This window comes from Lutjanus erythropterus, chromosome 17 (assembly GCF_056507025.1).
Source record: "Lutjanus erythropterus isolate fLutEry1 chromosome 17, fLutEry1.hap2, whole genome shotgun sequence".
NCBI classification, from domain to species: domain Eukaryota; kingdom Metazoa; phylum Chordata; class Actinopteri; order Lutjaniformes; family Lutjanidae; genus Lutjanus; species Lutjanus erythropterus.
In genome coordinates, this window is record NC_139333.1 from 31097505 (window position 1) to 31117628 (window position 20124).

Genomic DNA, 20124 nt, shown 5'->3' on the forward strand with positions numbered 1-20124 from the left:
ATCAGATGCTTGTTTACCTCTCACACACATACACACACACAGCACTGAAATTTGGTCCCATTAGTCACAGCCAACAGCCAGCGTCCGGCTGCCTCCCTTGTCCCATTAGTGGAGCTAATAAAGCTGATAGCGGCTGTGTTTATCTAGTTCTTCGCCTGACTGTTGTGTTGCTGTTGTGTTTGCAGCGTGCTTTTCAGGGGCGTCTCCAGGCTTCCCCACACTGATCCAACAGCTTCATGTTCCACTGATCAGTAGGGACCTCTCTGTCTCTCCTCTCTCCCACTGATGTGACTCCATTACTGAAGCGGAGTGCCAGCATTACACAACAGCAGGGGAAATAATGAAGCAACACTGTTACATGACTGCTTGGCACACGTGTGTTGAGCCATCTTTAACAAAACATACAGTAGACCATAACTTCTCTGGTTTGGGAAGTGATTCTAATAAAAACCTACAGCTGAAATATTTGTTCTTGTTGCTTGGTTATGTCATTTTCGTGACATTGCAGCATTATCTTCTCCCTGCGAGGCCAGTTTTTAGATCAGTCATTGGCAGCCTGTACCTGTTGGTGTTCTGTTCATCAGCATGGCTCTGCTCCGGCCTCCTCCAGCTCTGACACGGGATCACATCTCATCTGACACCACAGAGAACTCCAGCAGAGAGGAAGACTGACAGAAGGAGAATGTGTGTGTGTGTGTGTGTGTGTGCGTGTGCGTGTGTGTGTGCGTGCACGGTTGCATCTCTGATCCAGATATTACATCATCTCTGTCTCCCAGGGAGCGCAGGGTACTGTGTGAAGTCATTAAAGACTCTCACTGCAGACTCCCATCAAAGACACAAAGTGGATTCCAGTGACCAGACGACACCCAGGGGCACACACAGTGTGTGTGAAAGTGAACAAAGGGAATGAGAGAGGATAGAGGAGGAGATTGTCAGCCATGCTACATCATACCTCGGTAGGAAATGAAGGAAAGGACATAGGATAGAGTCACACATGCTCCGCTTTTAATGCAGCCTTTCTTTCATGTGACTTGTTTGCTGTCAGTTGCTGTAAATGCCCCAGAGTTGGCATTACATGGTCTGTCATCTGCCTGATTGGACCTGACTTGTCCAATCTGTGAGGCTCTTTTAAAAGAAACACATGTCAATCTGCCAGGTTGACATGCCCAGAAAGATACTTTGAATTAATACAAACTATGCTAATAAATAAATGCTAATACACAACAGTGTGTGTCTCATGATAACATTCACTGCTCACCGATGTATCTACAGCTGCAATTAACCATTATTTTCATTGTTGATTAATCTGTGATTAATCAGTAATTTTCTCCACAAATTGATTAGTTGTTTGGTTCATAAAATGTCAGAAAATGATGAAGAACATTGGTCATCATTTCCCCAAGTACAAGATGTCGTCCTCAAGTGTCTTGTTTTGTCCACGACCCAAAGATATTCAGTTTACTGACAGAGAGGAATAAAGAATCCATTCTCATATTGAAGAAGCTGAAATCAGAGAACTTTTTTTTTCTCAGAAATTTCTCAATCAGATTAATTATCAAAATGGTTTGCAATTAATGTCATAACTGATTATTAATTAGTTAATTGACTAAACTGTCAAGAACTGAACTGCACTGTCGGTTAATGGATTTGTGTTATTATTATTATTACATTGTATTATTTTGATAATCTATTAATTGCTTAAGTCCATCATTTAGTTCCAGATTCTCAGACATACACCCTGTTTACACCTGTTATTAAAATACAATCGGTATCCAGATACATTATCTGGATGAGGAAAAATGCATGATCAAACCTGCCAGACTACCTCCAGACGACATCTGGAGGTAGTCAAGGCTTGCATTGTGTTCAGATCTTATGTAGGTATAAATGTAATTCATACATCAATCTGAGTGCAGATCATATTTTAATACAAGGTGTAAATGGGGTGTTAGAGATTCATGGCATAACTTTGCCTAATGTGACTGTAAATAAAACATCTTTGGATTTTCTGTTTGTTGGACAAAGGAAGCAATTTGAAGATGTTATGTCATCAAAATCATTTTTTAAATGAGTAATCAATTCATCAAGGAAAAAAAACTAGAAGTTCAAAGGGTAACGACAGTATTTTTCAACCTGGACCCTATTTTCCTGTGTTTTTGTGTCCAAGTGACAAATGCGGCCAACAGTTTTACAGCTGGCAGCCAAGACGATTTTGGTGAGTTAGAATAATGATGATGATGATAAAATGACTGTTTCTTTAAGTGGAGTGAAGGTTTAATCTGTACAGCTCAACTCTACATACATGCACTGCCTATTGGATATCTTGTCGGTTAGACTGGAGAGGTCATCCTGCTGTAAATGGAGATGGGCTGCTGCTGAAGTAACTGACAGGCCACATGATAGTGTGTCTGTCTGCCACCTCTGTAGTGAAGGCAAGTGGTGCAGAGCCAGCATTCAAACTAATGGGACACTTTTCTAGCTCTCACACACACGCACACACACACACACTTTCATGGTGAGTTCTGGCTGAGCGCCCGTGTGCTGCTGCTGCCGCTACACACCGACATTATCTGGCAGAGCTCTCTTCTGTCCTAATTTCAGAGAGAGACACAGACAGAGGAACTGTAATTTCACAGATCTCGGTTATGTCGAGAACTCAAGGTTATATCTTGTGTGTGTGTGTGTGTGCATGCGTGCGTGTGTGCGCCTGTATTGTATTTTTTAGACATGAATTCCTGAGGAGGTTTTATCTGTTGCTGCTGCCAGCACAGAGGATTTGATGCAAGTATCCCTGAAGAAATACTATAAATATCTTCCCCAAACAAACCTCCCAGTCCTGATGATGTGTGATTCATAAGCTTATATCATTCGTCTCTGTTCAGTAGTTTCTACTCATTTTCCCACAGAGAATCATAGTAAAATTACCACTGAGATCAAGTGATGAAGTGATTCGTGTCAGTCTGATGACTTTCTAGCAGTGGCATTGTCACACTGATGAGATTGCAGACATGATTAAGTGCTGTGCATATGTAGAAGATGGTAAATGTGGTGCAGACATTAAGAAATTCTCTGCAGCTGTCCAGGATTTATACACACATATGTCCACTCATGTCCACAATCAGATATAGAAAGGCTGAGTGTCACCTAAACATATTAACAGCTTCATGCACACAAACCATCACAGTGTGATTCATTCACTGTGCTCAGGCTGACCTCACTGAGATGCTGAGGGAGGGAATGACAGAAAGGCTGATTTGATTTTCACATGAGAAACAGAATGGATCCACTTAATGAAAACATTCAGTTTTTTTTCCAACTGTCCAGATGGATGTAAAAAACAAAACACTGGGATTTTTATAGTCTGCATTATTTTAATAGTGTTTTGTGAAGCTTCAAAGTGTGGTGAAGCCACACTCACACCCACCGTAACTCCTATTCCGACATAACTACAGTTTTGAATATCCATCTGCCTGTAAAGGTTACAGCTGCCCAAATGATCCATTGTCACTAGGGATGTTCCTGGCAACTAATTTTCCTGTCGATTAAACATTAATTTTAATTTGGACTAGCTGACTAGTCTAACAGTTAGAAAAACACTCAGAAACCAATTAAAACTGGGCATAATTTATAGATTGATAATGTTAAACCTCGCCCAAACAAATACTGTGTGTATGAAGAGTGATTGAAAGCCATTAATCACATTCTTTAGTGACCAATTCATATTATGAATGCAGCTGAAATGTGTGGCCATCATCACACATCATCCTTCAAAACATGACAATCAACTCAACTTTTCAGACTGAATAGGATCACAGTGTCTGTGGGTAAACCACATTGTTTACCTTGAGCTAACGTTAGCTGCAGCTTGACACAGAATGTACTTAGTGTTAGCAGTGCTAACAGCAACAGCTTGCTCTGCTTGCAGGTTTTGCTGATAACAGCATCTGGGCCATTGGAGCATTTGTGCTAGGCAAGAGGGGCTACTGTCTGATGGAGCTAGAGGTAACATTTTCCATGCAGCTCAAAGATGCATTGCCTCCCAAGACTTCACAAAATTCCTTATGTTGAGGTTCATCTGGTCTTTTGTCAGTTGAATCAGTTTGCATGTTTGTCTGTGATGTTGACGGGTCAGACAAACTTTTTAGTCCATAGTCAACCAACTTCATTTGCTTCATTGTTGTCTCTAGAACAGATGCATGCATGACCAGTACATATACAGAGTCACTAATGCAATAAATACAAATTTTGGCTTTATGTCTCTGTATTCCCTGTATGAATGGTTTGGAGCTTTGAGTCATCAAAATTTTGAGAACCCCTTGTTTATTTACACCACTGACCATGCTCTGATATATAATAGAAGTCATCTGCCTTTCCTAGAATTCTTATAAACTGTAACTCTGACCTACATGTATTGATTTCTATTCCATAGCTTAATTTTACTCCCATAACAATATATTGGTAATAAACTTGAAATTTTCTATTCTGATCATAGCATCATGGCAGATCCCTGTGAGCACCAGTTAGACTGGTGAAAACTGACAGACTTTACTCTGTAGGATTTGCCTGAGCCTTTTATTAGTCACTCAGTCTGTCTGTCCATCTGTCTGTGGGTCTTAAATTGTAGCATTATCAGTTTTTCCATCTTCCTCAGTGGCCAGTGCTGTCCAGTCATTTTCTAACAACAAGTCTCTTAGGTGCCAGTCAGAAAGCCTTTATTTAAAGAGCAGATATGAGCCTTTACACACCTGAAGGCGTCAATATTTACAACAGCAAATCACTGCTTCTGTTTATCCTGCATCGACTGCAAACAGTTTCAGGTGAAGATGACATTTAACATTTTAGCTGCTTTTTCTTGGCTTAAAACTTCAGTTGCTTTGTGGATTTCTGTTCAGAATCATCCCCATCACTATTTGTTTTTTCAGCACATGAACTTTGGCCGACTTCAAACATAAACGTTGCAAGGGTAACCTCATTTTACCTGTTTTTTTCAGCACCAGACTACCACTGCCAATAATTTTGAGTCTTTTTTTTAAGGACACATATGTGAATATTTTCTGCTTTCTTTAGTTCTTTATGACGTTACACTCAATATCTTTGCATTATAGGCAAAACAGGACAGCTGAGCACACTGCCTTGGACTATGAGAATCAAATGATCAACATTTTTCACCCTGTTTCACATTTTATGGACCAAACAGCTAATCGATTAATTGAAAAGTGAAATAACGAACACAGGGATGAATTTGTTAGAGGAGAGGTAAAGTGAAAGTCAGTGATAGAAGAAAACAGAAAATGAATTGTGTTATATTTGACTTCTCTTTCCTGGCTACACACAGCTCAAGTCCTGCTATGTTACCTAGCAACAATGGCCCAATTTGTAAAATGAAATACAGCACGCACACACACACACACATACACAAGCTCACACACAAATAGATATCAGCAGGCATCTTATTATCTGGTCACTGTACTGGCTCTGTTTATGATGACAGGAGAACAAAGGAGTGTGTGTGCGCGCATGTGTGTGTGTGTGTGTGTGTGTGTGTGTGTGTGTGTGTGTGTGTGTGTGTGTGTGTGTGTGTGTGTGTGTGTGTGTATGTGTCATCACATGCATCTCTCTCCTTTGAAATCTGCCTCTCTAAACTGTGTCCACCATTGTAATGAATCTATAACACAGCTTGCCTTCCACTCTGTTGCTCTGTGCGTGTGTCTGTGTGTCTGTGTGTGTGTTTTGGTGGGGGGTGGGGGGGGGCTTTCCCCCTACAGACCCACTGGAACAGTCTGGGCCTTGTGCCTTGCTCATGGGCTCGTTAGCCAGCCGGAGAGTCAAGCAGGCAACTATGTGAGATGTAGTTTTGGTGGAAATTGGGTCAATAAAAATGCCAGCCCCCGCCTCTCTCCCTCTGTCTCTCCCTCTGTCTCTCCCCCTGAGCAGATGGAGCCGGTCTAGTGTAATCTCCTGCCTCCTGTGGATCTGTGTGTGCATGTGTAATAATAGCTTACCTTTATGGCAGCGAGGGCTGCACAAAAAACATTCAGGCCTCTTACTCTGACAGACAGTCACAGCAGACCACAGGAGGCGTTTCTGTCCTCCTTTTCTAGTCTTTTTAGTTCACACTTGTTAAAAGGCTCCATTCTTTGATGCCAGTGTGGACACTGAGAGTGCAGAGATTGAGACTGAGATGAAGAGTGTGTCATACCACCACTACCACTGAGTCTACACATGTAGCTGTCTGCTTAAATGGTGTGTTATTGATGTATTATTGTATGTGAGTAATACAGGATTTAATATTAGGTGTGTGTGTGTGTGTGTGTTTGTGTGTGTGAATAACTGTATCTTAAATCCCACATCAGTGTGGCAGATGGACTGCAGGATATTACTGCACAACACTGTGTGTGTGTGTGTGTGTGTGTGTGTGTGTGTGTGTGTGTGTGTGTGTGTGTGTGTGTGTGTGTGTGTGTGTGTGTGTGTGTGTGTGCTGTTACAGTATCAGAGTGTCAATCTGCTGAGCGATGAACAGATTAATCAGAGCTGGTTTTGTGGTCAGCTGATGAGTTCAGAGGTGATGGTTTAGGCTATGTGTGTGAGTGTGTGTGTCTGGGTTCAGCAATGGGACAGCTCTATTTAAAGCCAAGCACTCTGCACACATCTAAATAAGGGACAACTAACGATTATTTTCACTGGCGATTAATTTGATGATTATTTTTTTCAATTAATTGGTTAGTTGGTTGGCCCATAAAATGCCTTAAAATGTTGAAAAATGTCCATCAGTGTTTGCCAAAGCTCAAGATGACATCCTCACATGTCTTGTTTTGCTCACTATAAAAAGATATTCACTTTACTGTCATAAAAAAGTAAAGAACCTGACCCTATCACATTTAAGAAGCTGGAATCAGAGAATTTTAACTTTATTTTTTCTTAAAAAATTGCACAAAACAATTTATCAATTACCAAAATAGTTGGCAATTCATTTAATAATTACTTTAATTCATTTAACCATTCATTATAAATTAATCGTTGCAGCTCTAATCTGAATACTGGTATTGCCTTTTTCTATTTGTTCATTATTATTTGGTATTGAACTGTGTGTGTAAAAGCCACTGGAGAACCCAAATAAACAAGGCTTCTAGCTCTGATTTAGGGTCTTATGGACACATAAGCATCTAGAAAGTATTAGAAATTAGTTTTAATGCTAATTCAAAATATTGCCATCTAAGTTTGTTCCGTATATTGGGTTTGAATTGGGCATGCTAATGCTGACGTTTATTTCCAAAATTCTGCAGTTCCACAAAAGTCATAAAAAATCCACAGTAGTTTTCTCAATAAATGGTTGCAGCCAGGGTTGGGCAACGTAATTGGCATATGACCATGTCCACAGTGAGACATCGTGATGGACAATGATGTTTTTGGAAACACACTGACAGCAGCCAGCAGAAAAGAAACACAGCTGCCAACAGTGTAACTGACTGGGCAGATTTAATAAGAACTTAATAAATGGACAAGGAGACAAAGTGCAATACCCAGCAGCAACAGCTTCTTTTTACTTTTTCTTCCACGTCAAAAATGCAATTTCACCAGCAACTCCTGCCTTACAGCATCTTTGAGGTGAAACACTACCTCAAATGCAGAGAACTTTTAAATCACAATGTTAGAGTGGTAAAGGGCTCAGTGGTCTATGAATGTCAGCCATCACAATGGATGGAGGCATCATAGACCGGCAGCTCCAGTGTTATGAGGTAAAATCTTGGTGACTTTGAAGACCGTGTAGATGGCAATTTCAGTTCCCTGTCTGAAAAGGTGTTTGACAGCAAAGTAAAGCAGTGAAAATAATCTAAATATATTGTATATTTAAACTGATTCAACTCGATTCTTTTTATTAATCAATTAATCATAAATGTTTTGAGTTGTCTAAATCTAATCCTGTCCACAGCAGTACACTGCTTTGCTACTCCTTTTCCTGAGGGAGATGTCAATCACAAAGTCATCTACCACATTTAAACAGTCATGAGAAATGGTCTAAACCACAAAATGAGCTGTTTCTTTTTTAGCTTGAATCTTTTATAGTTCCGTTATTTTTCCTCAGATTTTTGTGCTTTATGAGACACTCAACTTTGATATGTATATATATATATACATATATATATATATATATATATATCTATATATATATATATATATGCATTTTTACTGTTTCAAGACATAGTTTCAGAGGCTTTAAAGCAAAATTTCCATTTCACTGGGACAGTGTTCATGTTGTACAAGAACACATCTTGAGACTAATGGCCCCATTTCATTCAATATTTTCATGATTGTCTGTCTGGAATAAAAAGGAGTAAGCCATGGAGCCTAGATAGTTGACAGTGTTTATGAAAAGGAACCTCAACCTTCCAGAAACAAAATATCAATAATCAAAGCCGGTGTCCTTGATGCTTGTCGTCTCACCTTCTCCCAAGAAGAGTCGATACATTGGCGTTGTGGATTTGGTCTTCCAGTGATGATCCACATTCCCTCCAGCAAGACTATACTGGGACAGAGTTTGGATTTCTGCTCTTTATAGCATATATTGGGTTCACTGCCTGTACTGGTGATCATGTAATATTGTGAATTTTTGAATTCCAACAACCTGTTCAGACAGCTCAGCTCTGACATTAAAGAGAACTCAATTGCTCCAATTAGCTTCATAGGTTGGATTACAGCAGTACACTGGTGGTCTCATCTGAGCTGATACATAATAATCCCTCCCTTCACTAATCTTGTGACAAACAAGCACAGCAACTATAGTGACGAGCGTGGTGATGGAATTCCCCTTGTTTGTTTTTTAGGTTGTCTCAACAGTATGCAGTAATAGTGCCATTCTTCTGTTTGTGTTAGTGAATGGTAGTTAGTGATGAAGTGAACTGGTACAGTAGTGCTCAGTTTAACATTATCTGTGGATCTCACATCACTGCCTGGCAGGCAACTTTGTGGTCTGAGCAAGCTAGCTGCTGGTCATAGTTACACAACACTGCAATAAATTCCTGCATTTTGTCCTTTTCTTCACACATAGCTATATTGTTACCTGCAGGGCATCGTCTATCAAGGACATGTACACACATACACACACACCAGCAATGAGAATCACAAAGCAGACGTCCAGCTCACTAATGTCGTTATTTAGTTTGCTTCAAATGAGGCTTAAGTTTCTCTTGACTGACCCGCAATATTACAACATTAGTCCAACATCTACCCTGTAGCCACGTTAGCCGTGCTACATGCTAAACCCGTGTTGAACAGGTTAACCTATGAAATAAACAGTGAAGTGAAGTGAATGTGTGAAGCAGGCTCCAAAAAGTAGAATAAACTTCAATGTGTCTGTGGTGTCAGGTTGTCCTTGGCCTAGGCCTTAAGGCATACTGGGTTAGTATTTATCCGTTGTTTCAGAGTCTCTCAGAGGAAGTGTGCTGTAGGTGTGACTGAGACTAAGAATACTCTGACCTCAGAAGGATGTGTCAGGTAATTAGTCAGCCTCCTACACCTCTTTTCAGCTGAACCACTGTGGTGTGCCATCACTGTTTTGACACTTAAAACATTCTGTAATGCTGCGACATCACAGCACTGTGTCCCCATATGCTCTTCAGATAGTAAGAACTGCCAGGTGGCTCTTAGAAAACTGATAGGATCTGGTCTATTATCAAAATCAGAAGAGCTTTCTTGTATGATGAGTACAAGAACTAGTTGGTAACTAGAAGGTGACACATGAAAGTCATTGGATCCATGTAATAAATAAAATATAAAAACACTGAATAGTACAGCTTTAAATATTGCTTTTAGTCACTGTCATTATCAAACCTTAATAACAATGCTTATGATCAAATGCACACAGTCAATGGACATCCACTACAAGTTTTGCTGCCAGGCTCAGATTGTTATTCTGAGTGTCTGACAACATTATGGAAAGAATCCCTACAGTGAGAGCTTTTAGTTTAAAAGGACAATGCATTTGGTTTCACTTAAAACATTTCAAGTATATAAATATGCCAAAAAAACAAAACAAACAAATCTGCATTTCTTTGTATTCCTATATCAAATCCAATCATGTCAAAATATGTGTGAGCTCATGTAGGCTTGAACCATCCAATTTTTCAACCAATCATATTGTGACATCCGTCCATCAATCAGACCTCAACTTTTAGTGGTGCAGACCTTGAGATTCATTAGTTAGTTAGCAAGTGACAGCATGGTATGTCTGGTTACACCACCCCCACTTATTAAATCGTATTTCTCCCAGTGTTATGTCCCACCCGCCTGTCCTGTTTCTCTTGGAAATCTCTTGAAAACTATTGAAATGCCATTTCAAAACTCTTGAAATTTGACTGGTTATGTGTTACAGGTGCAGTAAACAATCCTGTACAATAGTTGATTGTTGAGTCTCATTCCCACGTCATCAAATACTGGCATTTTGGGTTGGTTGGCTTGGACTGAGCAAAAAGAAAATAGCTTGTTTCAGAACAGTTTTGTTTTACCAGAAAACAGCTGATTTATCAGTTTTATTTTGTTTGTGTCGAGTTTGAATGAAGTGTGTTTTAGATTATAAAATGATGGGTTTTGTAAATGGAGTCTGGTGGCTTTGGCAGGAGTGATAAATCATCTGGTTAAACAAAAAGGATCTTTCAGAAAAAGCTCTGTCACTGTAGAGATCCTTTCCATGTTGTCAGACACAAAATAGCAATCTGAGTTGTCAGTGGCAGAAAGACTTTTTGAATCTTTGCCTTTACTGCCATGTTGTGTTAATACAGATATATTAGTATAAATATGTGAGAAAATATGTAAATATGTAACAGTAGGGGAATGAATTGAGAGCAGAGGGGACAGAGTGGGAGTGAGACATGTTGAGAGAGCTGAGAGGAAGTGAAAGAGAGAGCGAGTCAGAGAGCGTGGTGAGTAAGAGAGAGCGAGCCTGCATAACACAGAGAGAGAGAGAGAGAGAGAGAGAGAGGGAGGAAGTGTGTGTTGGCCGGCCCTGCCTCCCTCCCTCCCTCCCTCTCTCCTCGCTCTCCCTCCTTGCGTCAGCAGCAGTTAAAATGTCGGCTGTGTAGCTCGTCCTCTGCTCTGCTTTCTCTGCCTCTTGGCCATCTGTCTTTTCTTCCCACAAGAAGAAACCACACTCTGGCTCTGTCGCTCTGCCTTTTTTTTTTACCCTCGTCATCCTTTCTTTCCTTTCTTCTGCCTCTCCCCTGCTCCCTGGATCAAAGCTAGTTTTGTCAAGTGTTTTTCTTCAGAGCCATTGCTCCTTGACGCTGCTTGGCGACGGAGGAGAGAGGTAATGTTCCAGTTTTATATCCTCTAGTGTTGCTCTAATCGCTGCTGTTTGATTCAGAGTTGAGTTTGATTTGATCTGTGAGACTGGATGGGATGGATTGAAGTAAGAAACTGCCTGGGAACTGTGGTAATTTCCCAGAATAGAATCTATGGTCATTCTAATCTGTTTTACCCTAGATGTCGACATGTTTGTGCGTGTGTAGTAGAGTGTGTAGCCTGTAGCAATCTGTGAAGGTGATCTAGTTGCTTCTTCCATACCTTTTTACTACATACCTTCTTCAAAAAATGTCATAATGTACACCACAGTTTGGGAAATTCTAGATTGTTTGTTTCAGAGCAATTTTTGTTTTTCCAGGAAATATCAAATATGTGATTAACACAGAAATCTTTTTGGCTAAAGATCTCAAAGTATAATAGCGTCGGTGGATTCCAGTTAATTCATTAGCTTTTTCCTAAACTCACTTTAAATTGTTGCTATGTTAAGTACTTCTCCTCAGATGATACAGATTTTTTTCCATTTGCATGAAAGCAGATCTTCCTTAAACTCTGTTCTTGGACTCACAGGCCTACACTGATTGTATTTTGATGTGTAAGGAGGCACCTCTGTGTTTCTGTTAAGGAGGTAGGCCTACAGACTGTCTGATTCATAATCATACAGGATATTGCTCAGCCTTAAACATGGCTCACAGTTGTGACTTTTTCAGTTTTTCTGATAGTTATCTGTTTCCCTTTTCATCAGCTTTAAGAAGTCATAGATAAACCCATCATGTGACTTGTGCACCCTCACACCTAATGTGTTTTGTGTAGATGCACAATTTAGTCCTGCACTCCTGCTTAATACAGACGTTAAAGGGATACGCCTCAGTTTACTTGTCACTGCAGTTGTATAATGTCTCTCAGGTGGAGCTTTGTCAAGTGTGGTACACCAACTTGATGATGTCATCAGGGTTACTTTGACTTAGGCCCGGGACCTCAAATTTTCTATGGACAGTCTGGCTGCTAACGGTGCTGCAGAGGTGACATTTTTTTTTAGGCCACTCTGCTTCCCAGCACAAAAAGCTAATGGGATCTTTACATTGGATTATTGCAGAAAGTAAGCTCTGTGGCAAACAAAAGTTTACGATACTACTTTTGTTTGCCAAGGTAGCCACTTTTATGATTTTTGAAGTGTAAATGCAATCATCAGATGATAGGCTGTAAACAAACTACACTATTTGACAACTTCCTGTAGTCTCATATTAGCAACCACCTTGACCACCAGCCAACCACCAGACATGTAAAAGCTTGAAAATTCAGGAGTGGGGTATTGACTGACATATTTTATGTTGGAGACCCAAATGTAAAAATCCCTTTAACAGGCCTTTTTTTTCAGGCATCTAACCGAAACCCATTCATATATCCCATTGACTTTGAGATGAGGGAACCAGGGGAGCAAATATGCTCATACACATTTACGACTCATTTATGATTCATTCCAGCAGCACTCTATTGTGGGCATGAACTGACAAGACAATTATGTCAGTTATTCACATAACAGTAGTTAATTGAAACACATGCTGATTTGTATTTTTATTTTTGCTGTGTTTTGGGGAATTTGCTTGCCAAATTTGGATGGTGATAACTACTAACTAACTAACTTTTTAAAATTTTTGAGATCATGACCCCGGTCATACAATATAAAAATACATGCTGAGAAAAGAACACCAAAATGTGTGCTTGCAAAGACTTGAACCAAACATCCGGCTATGTATATCACCCCCACTTTTCAAATCAAATTCCTCCAAACATTATGTCCCGCCTGGCTGTCCCGTTTCTGCTGAAAATATGTCACAATACAGAAGATAGATACTTTTGAAATACTGTTTCAAAACTCTTAATATTTGACTGGTATGTGTTGAAGGTGCAGGAAACAATCCTGGACAACCGTAGTCGATTATTGAGTCTCATTCTCAGGTCATCAGATATTGACGTGTTGGGTTGAAGGAAAACACTTGAAGTTTCAGAACAGATGAGCTTGATGAGTCTTGTCTGTTTGTTACCTCATTTAACAGCAAAGTGATTCTGCTATTTGTTCTTCAGCATAGTGTGACCTACATTATAGTGGCAGTTTTCATCAGGATGAAGTTGAAAATTAAATTCTTTTCTGTTGTTAGTCTGTCCCTGTCTAGGTCTGTATTATTCACCCAGTGCAGTTACTGCTGAGCCACCAGCTGCAGTAGCTGTTTAGAATAGAACTCCAGATGCTGGTTGGTTCCCTGTAGAGTAGACTAACTTAAGGGTGGCAGAGTGGCACAGACGAAAAGCACTCAGCCACCTGTTTGATGGAGGCAGAAACATTAGTTCTATTCATTCTGCTGTGATGTGTCATTCAGCCCGCATATAGCTGTACCACATACTGAGCTACTGCCGTCTGACTCTAAAGACTGGGCATGAAATCAAATGTCAGTCTTTGAAACAGTGCCTTGGCTTAGGCTGAGGTTGGTTCTATTTAAGTGTTTAAAATAATAATAATAATAATAATAATGTCTTAATTATAGTTGAATGAATTAATTTTGTTTGCTTTCACAACTGACATTTGTGGAGCTTTCTGGAAGTATTGAATTTTATTTGATTAAATAGATCCAGAGTGACAACCATAGACTGTAAATGGAAGAGATGGATGGAAGGATGGATGGAAGTCTTGCCCATACATACAGCCGACTCAATCACAAGCAGGGCTGAGCTTTTGATACTGCAACCAGCCACCAGGAAGACAATCCACATGATTTGACTTCATTTGAGGTTGTCCATCTTTGTATACAGTCAGAGTGATACACGCTCATGATGGTTGGTTTATGTTGGTTTCATTGGTCAAACTAGCCAATCAGGCCGTATTGTATGAAGGATGGTTAGCTCACGTTTTAGAGCTAGAATGCATAGATTACCTCCTGTGTGTGTGTGTGTGTGTGTGTGTGTGTGTGTGACCATCTGTGTTTTGACAACTCTGATCATTTACTATCAAAGCAATAAGCAGATTAGAACACAACCTGTGTGTCTGTGTATGTGTGTGTGTCTTGGAAAGGAGCTGTTGTACTATGACCCACTTAGAGAACACTGCTCATCAGTGCAGCACGACTCTGCAACACATTCTGCAAATCCTCTGCCATTTTGGACATTTTTTGCTGGTTATGGAAAAATACTTTAAAATTACGGAAATGGTGAAATATTACATAAAATTCTTGTGTGGGAAATACTTTTGAACAGCACCACATTGTCAGTGTTGCGAGAGTGAAAGCGTAACATCTGGCAGCTGCAATCAGGGAACAAAATAAGGTCCCAACAGTGTGTTTTGTAAGCTATGAATGCTCCACAACTTGATGAGCTTTGAGTAGAGCCATGTCCCTGTCATAAATCTAAATCCAAACACTAGAGCACTGAGATACAAAGGGAGGACACTGTCCCTGAGCAGCCCTGCTGCTACTCCCTCTGTCCTTCAGACCAGAAATGATAAGTCGATGAATCGATTAATCAATCAGAAGAAAATTAGTTTCCAACCGTTTTGATAATCGATTTATCATTTTAGTCATTCTTCAAGCAAGAAAGTCAAACACTTGCTGGTTGCAGCTTGTTAAATGTGAGAATTTGTAACTTGTCTTCATCATTTATAACAGTAAATGAAGAATATGGGTGTTGGACTGTCACTTTGGTCTCTGAGAAATTGTGATGAGCACTTTTTACAGTTTCCTGACATTTTATTGACTAAACAATTAGTTGAGTTATGATTAATGAATATGATGATTAATAGTAAAACTATTTAGCAGATTATTCGATGATGAAACAAATTGTCAGGTGCAGCCCTGCTGTCCTTCTAGGTACTATAGCTCGTCATCTCTCTGCTTACACACTTACACACTTTTCAGCAGTTTTTCTCTTTCCTGTTGTTGCCATCCAACCACATTTCCTCAACTTCATCACAAAATTGCTTGTTTTATATGTTTTGACATTATGTCATGCCTCTTGCACCCTTTTTCTTCACTTTTTTTCTTGTGGCACTGTTCAGTGAATCTGTCCACCACTTGTATGGTGTTACACTGGTGTTGTTCTTTGTCAAACCAATTCCTAGCCTGGCATGGAGGCTAGTGATGATATTGCTAATTTGATGTTTGAGTGCTGCTTGAATTGAGATGGATCAAATTAATGGCTGAAAGGACAAACAGTTGCAGAAGTTACCGATGGAGGTGAAAAGCCTTCAAATGTCGCACTGGAAATAGGACCAAAATTAGTTTCCATCAATGCTGATCAGAACTTGAGCTGATAAATACCCATGATTACTGCAGAGCCATTTGACCTGGGAATGATGATTGTACGTTTTCTCACTGAAGAAAAAAGCCAGATGTTAGTGAGTTTTTTTTTATCCAGTGTAAAAGGGGCTTTAGATACTTGCTTTTAGGAGCTGTCACTCCATACTGATCAATAAACCAACCACTGTTGGTTTTCTCAAAATGAGCTTTTCTTTAGGGACAGGGTGGGTGTCGAGATGGGTGTTTTACCTACACCAGTTAATCATATGACTCCCCAGATTAATTTAATTTGCACAGTCAAGGACTTTCTAACATCCTGGGTGAGCACCCAGTACACCCTGATGGTAGATTGCATGTCACATGACACCAAGCAGCATAGAAAAATCTTCCCATCTCGTCTCTCTCTTAATTTCTCAGAAAAAGCCTTTTTCTGGTGTTGTTTCTAAGATGTACACCCCAACTGACTCACAAATATAACTCTCTCTCTCATTCTATCTCATTGACCTTCATCAGATAATTGCTCGCTGGATAGCAGAGCTTTAGTGTGTGTGTGTGGGTTGTGTTGGGGGTAGCCTCTCTAGGTCACTTAGTGATGCATGAGCTCCATCATCCCCTCTACATCTCCTTTACATTCTGCTGCACTTTTCCTTATAAATTATTCACCACACACAAACACACACATACACATGTGTTGTGTGCTAATCTGCTTTCTCAGAATGTCTTCCTCTTTCTCATGTCTGACCTCTTCAGATGCCTGGGAATTTGTGTAAATATGCTTTCTCATTATGCCTTAGCTTCCCTTTATGGAAACACAAGTTAGTTTGTCTCTGTGTACTGTAGGTCCTCTGGTTTTAATATGCTGTGTATTGACAGTAAGTGAATGTGTCTCTCCTGCTGCCTGTCTGGAAATACGCAGTGACAGAATGCTTTTTCCTGGCACACTGTGGCAGATGTGACCCAATTGTGGTTGGTTGGTTGGGTGTGTGTGTGTGTGTGTGTGTGTGTGTGTGTGTGTGTGTGTGTGGACGGACAAGTCATTTTCAAGGGGATGGAGTAATTGTCATGTCCTCTCAGTCTGAGATAGAGAGGAATCGGAGCAGGGATTCATAGATGGCAGCCATGCTCTGTGTTTGAAGCTGTTGAATTTCGATGTTTTATCTGTCTTCAGTCCACTAATGAGAAGTCTCACGTTTTCTGTTTCTATGAGGCTTGATGAATCAAGAACAGGTTTAACAGTACAAGTCTGCCTATCATCTGCTTCACTAAACACAAATGGCCTTCATGCACTTGAATTAACATCCTGCTGTGCCATTATTTAATTTTTTGTACTCTTTCTTTAGCTATCATGAGATCGCAGAAGACTGCTTTTGATTATGTGGGTTGGAATTTGGTTGTTAAGTTGTTCCTGACAAATTTAGCCAATGTGTTTCCAAAGATGGATATTAGATGACTAAGAATCAAAGCTATGACTGCTAGGTATGAGTTAAAATATCCAGTGCACAATAAATCCAGCCATGACGTTGGTCATTCCTGAAAATGATAGTGAATCACACTCCTGAATTTCCCCTTGTTTTCCTTGGTGATTACAGACTTAACAGAAGAGAAATCTGTCTTTTTAAGTTCTTTTTTAGCCCTTAGAAACAGCACTTAACAAAAATAGTCTGACCACAAGATCCACTCCAGTGTTCAACATTAACCATTGTCTGATGGTCCACAAAAAGTGACCTTATGGCCATGAAGTTTTATGCCCACACAAGCCTCCATCAATACGTCACAGTAACATCCTGATTCTGTTGTGCCTTTTTATTAAGCATTCTTTAAAGATGGTGAATAGTACTTGTCATCAGCTAGCTCATGATATGTCAGGGAAGTCTGGGTTTAGTAAGCCTACTCAAACTGCTAACGCGATCTTTACAGAGGAACCACAAATACAAAAGGCTGGGTATAAAAAAAAACAAAACAGCAACAAATCATAGGAATGAATGGAAGCAGGATTTTTAAGTTGCTAGAATCTGACACACTGAAGGACATAATGTAATGTGGTGGGTGCTGCCAGTTTCCTCAGCTAGCTCTATCTCATTTTTCATCGAAAAACACCACATCACAATTAATGAGAGAGACACAACAGTCACTATTAATGAAGGCTGTGTTAAGCTGCTTTACGTAGTCTTTTCTGTATTATTTATATAAAGCAGTTTTAATTTGGGCCACCAAAAATGGACTTTGGCCACCAAATTTAGGGGCTTGGTGGCAGGGCTGAACAACTTAAAAAACATGCAATTGCAGTTATTTTGAGGGACTGCCATTCATTTTCATTTTCTCATCGGCCAGGACTTGTCAGCCAGGACATGTGTGCAGCACGATATTTAATTTGAAATGGTAGTCTGACACACATTTTGCATTTAACACATATTGTGCCTCCTGTAATTTGAAAATTGCCGTAGGCCACATTGCGATTTTGATCAATTTTTGATCGATTGTTGAGCCCTGCTTGGTGTGACGATTGGGCCACAGTTAAACATATTAGAGTCTATTCCTGCATTAGTAGCTGTTGGCAGGCTTTTAGTTGCATCACATGATCTTCCTCAATAGCTGAGTGTAGTGTAATCATTAGTGATTTATATGACATGACTAAGATTTTTTTTGTCTCAATTCCATGTCCACACTTTTTTGGAACTTTCAGCCATGTCTCATGGACCTAACAGTGGATTTGATGGAGGAAAATCTTTTAGTAGACATGTGAGATGTAAGGTTTGGTTGACAGCTTTAGGCTAAGTGGACCTTGAATTAAGATGGCTTTGTCCACTTCTGTGGTGCAGCTGAACGTTAAACTTGTTTCAAGGTCTGCTTTTTCTTGAGCTTTCAACCACATCATGGTCTTCATCAGCTGATGAAAGTTTAAACAAAAACTATTTGGATCAAATTTCTGTCAAAAGCTAGCATGCATGCCTCATTTTGTCAAAGGTTTTGTCAGTTTTTCATCTGAATCTGACTGGAAGAGAAATGTGTGAAATAATGTAATAACCCACACAGCTGAACTGCACTTTAGACTCATTGTCTGTTGTTATGTTGGAATATTTACTACCATGTTTATATCGACAAGTGTGTGTAGGCAGAGTTGAGTCACTCTCTTTCCCCAAGGTCTGTCATGCATCCTTTCTGCAGAGCTTCACCAACCTACTGTGCCCTCAGTGGTTGTCATGGTAACAAGCCTACTTCTTATGTTCTGTATTAACATGCTGTAACGCTTGCCAAGGTCCCATCATGCATCTGCACTGCCTCTGCCCTACATGAGGTACAGTGGAGACACTCACCTCCTCTGATGGCTGATCAGAGGTTCTGTGTGCTGCTTCATTCAGTGTCATTCACTTTGAAGAATAAAAGGCTGTTAAGTGTATAGAAGTAATGTGAGTGTTTCCCTTGGAATGGAAAAACCATGTGGCTTACCCTGGTGTTCAACAACATAATCCTGGTTTCAGAACTTAGAAAAACAGCCCTGTATTCAAAAAAGCTAGGTGCTGCACTGGTGGAGGTGTGTTGATTCAGGTTCAGGTGAAACACGTCCAGTTTTTGGAATAGATCCATGACTTTGAAGTTCAGTCAAATGCCAAAAGACTGCAAGTTTTGTGCACCATATTGCAACTGTGATAAGTTATCACAGCAGCAATTATTGTACTTTTCATTGTGATGATTGTGAGTTGTTAATTTTACAAAGTAATCTACCTGGAGCAGCACCTTGCTGGTTGTCATTGTAGTCCAGCTCAGGGCTCAACCCTGAGTTTTTTTGTCGGAGCCCTCCTGTACATTTTTTCCACCAAGACTGAGACAGTTCGTTCAGGTTCTTGCACCTATTTTCCAATGGTTCTGAGAATTTCTGAACCTGAAGTATTGGTTCCCAGTTGAAACCAAAAAGAAAATCAGGTTTTCCTTCAGAAATTATGTGACCGTGGCATATAATACAAGTCATTGTGCACTGTGCTGTGCCCTCTGTTGATGGCAATTCTGGATTACAATGGTCCTGTTTAAAATTTGAGGAAATGCGGGCTGGTTCATGAAATAGCTGAAAGGTTCCAAGAATCCTGAATAGAATGAACAACCAGAGCCAATGTGATAGAAAAGAGCCTTCTGATGCACCACCACTGTATCAACGGACTTGCCTCATTTAACAGCACAGAGTGAAAGTCTGACTGAATGCAGCCTTTTCTGTATGTTCCTGGAAATTAGGGCTGCATGATATTGTAAAAAAAAAAAAAACCTGTGATATTGTGATTTTTAGATTACACTTCATTTTTAATGAAAACTTGTGATGATGTGACATTTTTCGTGGTCTGTACTAAACAAACATGTATTCTTTCATCTAGAAAACAATATTTTTTAGGCCTCATTTGGGCATGCAGCACTACAGTACTTCATTATAATTTTGTTTCTTGTACATTTTTTCTTTTTCAAAAAACTCCAGTTTGATTCTGGTTGAATATTGCACTTAGCCATATTGGGATTTCAGTAATATTGCAATTAATTGTGCAGCCCTACTGGGTGTACAGGC

At 39.9% G+C, this 20124-nt stretch overlaps 1 protein-coding gene across 2 annotated transcripts in view; it reads left to right on the top strand.

The window, feature by feature from the left end:
- The window catches only part of jmjd1cb (jumonji domain containing 1Cb), a 157103-nt gene that overhangs the window by 85384 nt on the left and 51595 nt on the right, over positions 1–20124 (top strand). The window contains exon 1 of one of the 2 annotated variants that reach the window (XM_084740891.1): positions 11055–11299. The exons of the other annotated variant lie outside the window; for it this stretch is intronic. The gene's annotated coding sequence lies outside the window, so the exon portion shown is untranslated. Of the gene's footprint in view, positions 1–11054; positions 11300–20124 lie in introns of those variants that run through there. 2 annotated transcript variants of the gene reach the window in all.